We start from the raw sequence: 7,282 nt of genomic DNA on the forward strand, positions 1-7,282 counted from the left end.
CTCTGGATCTTTCCTTTCCCCACATAGTCCCCTTCCACTCTTATATTTGTCTATCTAGAAACCCACATTCTTCATACAAGAGAACCCGGGATGGTTATTCTTGCATGTAGTGCTTATTATACTTAATGTGATCTCCACTTTTTTAAATCACTTTACTGAAAAGAAATAATATTCCTTTGTCCACCTATATAATACACCATATTCTTTTATGCATGAAGACATGGAACCGGGCTTTGCACTGGTCCCATTCCTTGACGATTGTACACAGTGCTGCCGAAAGCATGGATATGCAGCTATCTCTGGTAATGATTTAGATTCCCTCGCGCATATACGGAGGAATGACATGGCTGGAGCATATGGTTGTTCTGTGATTAGTTTCTTGAGGAGTCTCCATATTGATTTCTATAGTGACTGCACTAGTTTACATTCCATCCAGGAGTGTTTACATCCTTGCCAGCATTTGTTATCATTTCTTTTCTTGCTGGTAGCCATCCTTACTTGGGTGAGATGGAATCTCAATGTTCTTGTGATTACAGTATAGCTTTTTTATTCAGAAGGGTTGGTGATGGGGAAGTCAAGGCCTTTTATGGATTTTCATCAATTCCCTTTGATAAACAGGCCCTTTGAATGCCTTTCTCCTCATTAGTAACAGAATATTAGCTGGATCTTGCCAGCGGAGCCATAGGATATAGTCCCAGTTCTTCTGGGGTCTTGTGCTCTGGTTCAGCATAACCTCAACAGTAAATAAATATCTTCATTTTAAAGTTGGGGTAACTTGTACCTGAGGGAGTCAGGGCCCAGACTCTCTGGGAAACCTCCGAGTGGAAGCCGCCTCCCTTTACTAGATGACAACCTTCTCAGTCCCAGAGTTTTGTGACCCAAGGGATCACTGAAACTGTGAAAACACAGAGGTCTCAATGCCTCACTATACCTAGTTCTTCTCAATCAGGAGTGTCATTTGGGCTGCTTAACACACATTCTCGAGAGAGGTGTGTAAAACAGTAGTGTTTCTAGCTTTAGCAGTAGGAGCTGAAACAGCAGCAGTAAGTCAACAGAGAAATACCTACCCTCTTCTCTTCCCCACTGTGAAACCTGCCTCAACCCTCACAGTTAAACAGGAGCATGCCTTTTCACCCTGTGGAACCATGGGACAAACACCTGCAACCAGCAAGCCATGAAGAAATGTTCTTCCTTCCTTCCCCGCTTCCCCTCAGATGTTAACACATGCAGGTTGTTTCTGCCCCCTTGTGGTCCCCAGGCATCTTTCTCCTTCAGAGCTCAATTCAGAGAAAGAAGAGAGATGGATCAGGAGCACAGAGTGCCCAAGAAGCACCATGCGGGAAGCAAATCCCATTTCCAACCTGAGCTTGGTGAAGCTGCTTCAAAAAACTATTCAAGATGGGAGAGGAGTCCCCTACACTTTCAGAGGCTCAACCTCAGCCCCCTTCTAAACCTGGCAGAGGGTGACATTGGTGTGGGCGTTTTGAATAAAAATGGTCCCATAGGCCCATAGGGAGTGGCTCTATTAGGAGGTATTGCCTTGTTGGAGTAGGTGTGGCCTTCTTGGAGGAAGTGTGTCTCAGTAACTTCCTGTCAGTCTGGATGTTGAATTTCAAGCTCCTTCTCCAACATCATGTCTGCCTGCATGCTGCCATGCCTCCCACCATGAAAAAAATAATAGACTAAACCTCTGAATTATAAGCTAGCCCCAATTCAATTGATTTTCGTTATAAGATTTTTTTGTGATCATGGTGTCTCTTCACAGCAACAAAACCCTAAAACAATTAGTTACAGCATTTGTGCTTTCTCATGGCTGGCCATCTCAGAACTTTCTCTGAAAAAAACCAATGCTCCTCAGAATCAGTCAAGGCTCAACAGAAATATGACAAAGTAAAGCCCTTGTACCATATTTACATGATCTCTGGTTGGCATGCAAGGTGACAGGAGGCACACAGCTTGTGGCCTTCTTCCTTTAGGGGCATTGTGCGTTTTGCTCTCATCATCTGCTGTCATCATGACGTGCCTGGTCTAGAAAATAAGGAGTGTGGATTTGCCTCTCTCCCTGTGAGGTGTTGGGCATATGCCTTTAACCCATTTCTACTATATAACAAAGTGTTCTAGGCTGAGAAATTTACAGAGAACTGAATTTACTTTTCATAGTTACAGAGACTGGGGAGTCTAAGATCAAGACACAGGCAGATTAAATGTCTGCAAAGATATGAATCTTGGCCCACAAAGATGCCTCGCTGTGTGACAAAAGGGGCAAAGACTATAAGCATGGAGGGCTTGTTTTATTGCTGGACCTGACAAGAAGCAACTTAAAGGATGAAGGGTTTATTTTGGCTCACAGTTGGAGGATAATAGGGGATTCCATGGCGGGAGGAAGGGCTGTTGGCTGTCTGCACAGGAGCATGGCGCTGCTTGCTCACATCTGGGCAGGTTAGGAAGAAAGATCACATAAGAAACTCAGCTGGGCTAGGCTGGGCCATAAGCCTCAGTACCCTCCCTACAGTGACTTATTTTCTCCAGCTGGGCTCTGCCTTCTAAAGGAGGCTCCCAAAACAGCACCACCAGCTGGGGACCAAGTGCTCAAACACCTGATCCTGTGAAAGATATTTTACAGCCAAACCGTAACTGGATTGCATCATGCCCCTTTTATAATATCACTAATCTATCACCATGGGATTTAACTTCTAAAGTAAGAATTTTAGAGAGATTTACATACAATAGCTGCTACCTATTGAGGATAAATAGGTATACCAGTGATTAAAGGATGGGCCCATGGTGAGGCAGGCTGGGGTCTCTCTTCTTGGGGTGTTAGTAGCAGAGCACTTGTTGGAAGGCTGTTTGGACCTTGTCTCAGTCTATAGTCATTTCCCTGGTTTCTCCTCATTAAGAAGAAATAATATACACAGACACACATATGCATGCACACACACACAACTCCAATAAGACTGTAAACCTTAGTTAACAAGCTCACTACAGTTCTCTATGCGGTTCCCCCTTGCAGGGCCTCCAGGCTTTCCTTTCACAATCTTTGTTTTTAATAATTAAATGCTCTGTTTTATAGGTTGCCTTCGTCAGGCTGTATTGTCACAGCAGTAGAAAAGTGATTAAGGCAGTATACAACATATTATTCAGCTCTAAAGAAACAACAAACTAGGAAAATCATAGGTAAATGGATGGAGGTGAAAATAATCATCCTGAGTAAAGCCAACCAGACCTGAAGGACAAAAATCACATGTTCTCTCTCATATGAATGTTAGCTTTGACTTTTTGGGTGAACATGCTTAAACTGTAGTACACAGAGAAGTTAGGTAAGTAGCGTGGGCGTAATAGGAGAGTTCAAGGCTAAGGAATAAAATACAGGTGTTGCAGAATAAAATACAGGTGTTGCGAAGGAGGAAAGAGGAAAAATTAAACAGGAAAGGTGAAATCAATTGGGAGAGCAGGAAGGACAGTTTGGAGTAGGGAGTGTGAGTGGAATAACTATTTTTAAAAGCCTTTGAAAAAAGTCATACGGAAACATACTTCTGGAAAAACTTCCTAGAATCATATACATGTCCATACATATGCATATTACACATATGTAAACATGTGTACCTGGAGTTTAGATGGGCTACCCCTTTTCAAGTTGTTAGTCAGTGAGGTCCCCCCAACAAACATCATATATTATGGCTATCTTGATTATGTTTCAGACCGTATTTGCTGAAGAGAACACGTAAGTGAGCCACAGGACATAGAAAACTGAAACTTGTATTTGTATAAGGCCTCATCCCTCCTCGGCAGCTTTCTGAGAACTGGAAGGCTCTATGGATGGCCCAGGAGAAGCATCATGTGATACCTGCAAACCACAGTGACAACTGACCTGGCAAGATATGCTCACGGGTGCACTAGCGGCAGGAACGTCGTGATAGAAACCAATTGATTTCTCATTGGTTTTAAGGCCTGTTCCAAAATTGGAACTCATGCTGGATACCGTTAACTGGGTCCCAAACTCATGGCTTATTCTGTCACAGGCTCTAGGGAAAGAACCCAATACCATTCAGTAATCTACTAAATGGACACAGTATTAAACTGCTCCCTAAATTCTTTTCTTTATTTCCCTGGATTGGAGCATCTCTCAGCCCTTATCAGAGAAACCTCTTCGGTTTGTTTTGTTTTCTTTTGTTTTGTTTTTGCAGTAAATGGTTGTGGAGATTTGCATAAGACATCCCTCCCCGCACCTTGGTCTCAGGCATTTGAACATTTGGTTCCCAGTTGTTGGCCTGTGTATGGAGGTTAAGTTCTGGAGGAAGTACATCACTGGGAGCAGGCGTTGAGATTAAAGGCCTCAGGCCACTTTAGTTGACCTTCCCCATTTTGAAGATGTAGGCTTTCAACTTTCAATTCTTGCTGCTGTGTCTGCCGCTTGTTGCTGTACTTTCCCAACTTAATGGACGTTTACTCCTCGAAATTGTAAGCATAAATTCACTTTATCTTCTATAAGTCACTTTTTGTCATAGTGTTTTATTACAGCAACAAAAAACAATTAATACGATGGTGATAAATGCAGAGAACCTCAACTGGCCAGTGTGTGGAGAAGCTGTGAGTTCTCAGCTCTAAGCGGGACATGTGTATCATAAGTGTCCCATGAGGCTGAGGAATCATGTTAGAAAAGGAAGAGGAAAGACTGTAAGAGCCAGATGTAGTGGAGATCTGCAGTGAAAGAGAATCTGCCAGAAATAGCAAGACCGTTGTACACATGAACTCACATTCATTCAAATTGCTGCATTCAAAAGACTAAGCCAGAAAAAATCCAAACCCTAATGGGGAGGGCGTTCACAGAGTTCCACCTCTAGATGGAGAGATATTAGCAATTGACTGTAGGGTAAGGTTGTTGTGTAATTCAAATGCTGACTGTGTCCCCTCTTTCTGGTTGCAAACCTTGTTCTGAGAACCTCTTGTCTTAAATGTTGTATAAACTCTGCTCCCCAAGGTCCTCTGCTATGTCCATAAAGCAGCCTACAGCCAGCTCAGCAGGGGAGAGAATAGGGCTGGACTTCCTTCCAGCCAGGAGAGGAGGAGTTAGAGAAAAGGAAGTAGGGGATTCAGCCACAGGGAACACCAGGAGAGAGCTGAGCAGGAAAGTTACAAAGTCCAAGTATCCTGGGATGTACCTTGGGAGACCAGATTAGCCTGGAGGGTTAAGAACAGAGTTAATAACTGCTTCTGTTGTGAAGCTTGTTATAAACAAACATAAGAGTCTGAATTATTTATGTGATAGCTGGACTAAGTGAAACTAAGAGAAATCAACACAGTTCTAATAAAAATAACCGTAACCATTGATGGTTGTTGGGAACGAAGCTTTCTTCAGGGATGCAGCCCCTGAGAAGTTACGTACGCTCTCAGAGGTGGTTCTACACTGATGTACACACAGGCAGCACTAAGTGGATTCAATGAGTTTAAAATAAGAGTACATGATGTTGGGGGGAGTATGGAAGGAACTAGAGGGGAAGGAAAGGGGGATGTATTCGATCCAAACACATTACATACATGAAATTCTAAAGCATTAAAAGAAAAATACTGTGCTTTCTTCTTCAGTTTTCCCCAACCAAACTCCCATTTTCCTAGTCCAACTGAAAAGAGATACAGTTGATGTTTTAGCTACTGTTACATCTAGAAGCTTCTTCATGCTTCCTTTTACCAATGGACTTGTTGAAAGTGAAACTTTTGGATGGAAGTGTTCAGCAGAGACGAGCCCCCTTGGACAGTATGTATCTTCCACACTCTCTATTATGTGATGAGGAAGCTGGGAGTCTTTCAAAGAAAGCTATAACTGACAGGAGCTAGCAAACATCTCTCCTTAATACTTTCAAGAGGATAAACCTGTAGCTAAGTCAAAAAGAAATATTTTAAATGGAAAATCTATTAATTTCAAATAGTAGCTGACATGAGTGTTTTTAGCATCTTAATTATTCTACGAAATGTCAAGCGTGTTTTAGGGCAATTGGTTAAGAATGTCATACTTCTGTCGTAGAAGCCAGGAGTATTTTATTGCTGGAAGGGAATTCAGAGATTATCGTTTTACACATGTGGAAAATTGAGGTACAGAGAAGCACAGTGGATGCTCATGGTCCTGAATATGCAGGACCAGTACATAGTTCCCCTGAGCGGTGCTGTTTTGGCTGTGCTGCCTACCACAATGGAAAGTATAGTTTAAAAGTCATATGAAATTAAGAATTTCTACATCAGGAGCTATTTCCTTTCCTTTGTGGATATTTTATACTCATGGTGTTTGGGATCCATGAATTTTGCAGGTTTGCCAGTAAGATGAGTTGGGCTGGTCTCCCTGTGCCGACCTCCACAGCAGGTCCAATCCCTTTTTACAGTGCTGGTGGATATTTTTATATAAAGGCATTCTTAAAGACTATTCATCATTTCTCTTTGGGTTCTAATTTCTGAACTCCAGTGTATCTGTGGAGACTAAATTAAAACAGTCGAGAGTTGTTGCTTTAGTGAATTGCCTGTAAGCCTGCTTCTCATTTCTGTTTGTTTCCAGGGCCTCTGCCGCCATATGATCACATCTCTCTAACCCCTACAATTCCTCCTCTCTTGTGTTTCTTCGTGCCACCCCTATACATATGCAACAGATGTGCAGCTTGGTTCTCATGTGGGTCCCCTAACAACTTGTGCAGGGACTGTCTGACTCTGTTGCCTGCCTTTGGATCCCTTTCCCCTCACTGGGCTGCCTTGTCCAGCCTCAATAAGAGAAGATATGCCTAGTCCTGCCTCAACTTGATATGCCAAGATAGGCTGATAGTCATGGGAGGCCTCCCCTTCTTTGGGGAGAAAGAGGGGAAAGAATAGGGAAGGAGAAGAGAGGATACTTTTGGTGGTTGATGGAAGAATAAATATAATGACACATTTTAGTTCAAGAAATTACCATACTAAGTATTGTTAAGCATCTGTTCTGAGCCCGGGGTCCCAGCAGGTGTCCGAGACACCAGTCACGACAAACAAACATGACTCGCACTCGCATGGGACTCACTCCCTGTTGGAGAAGAGGCAACAAACAATCCAACAACTGGTGACAATATGCGAAATGGAATTTTCCTATTCTCTTGATATTCCTCCACAAGTCTTGATTCTGAGAAAATACCAAAAGAAAGCAAACAGTCCTGGATGTTCCTTCCTTACTTCTCTAAGTAGGAGTGGAGAGAATCCCCCAGTATGTACTGAGCACACACCCAGATGATGAATACAAGCCGAGAGAGATGTAGACGGGAACCTATGGTCAGTA

The sequence above is a fragment of the Psammomys obesus genome, unplaced genomic scaffold (assembly GCF_907164565.1).
Source record: "Psammomys obesus unplaced genomic scaffold, mPsaObe1.curated_primary_1811, whole genome shotgun sequence".
NCBI classification, from domain to species: Eukaryota; Metazoa; Chordata; class Mammalia; order Rodentia; family Muridae; genus Psammomys; species Psammomys obesus.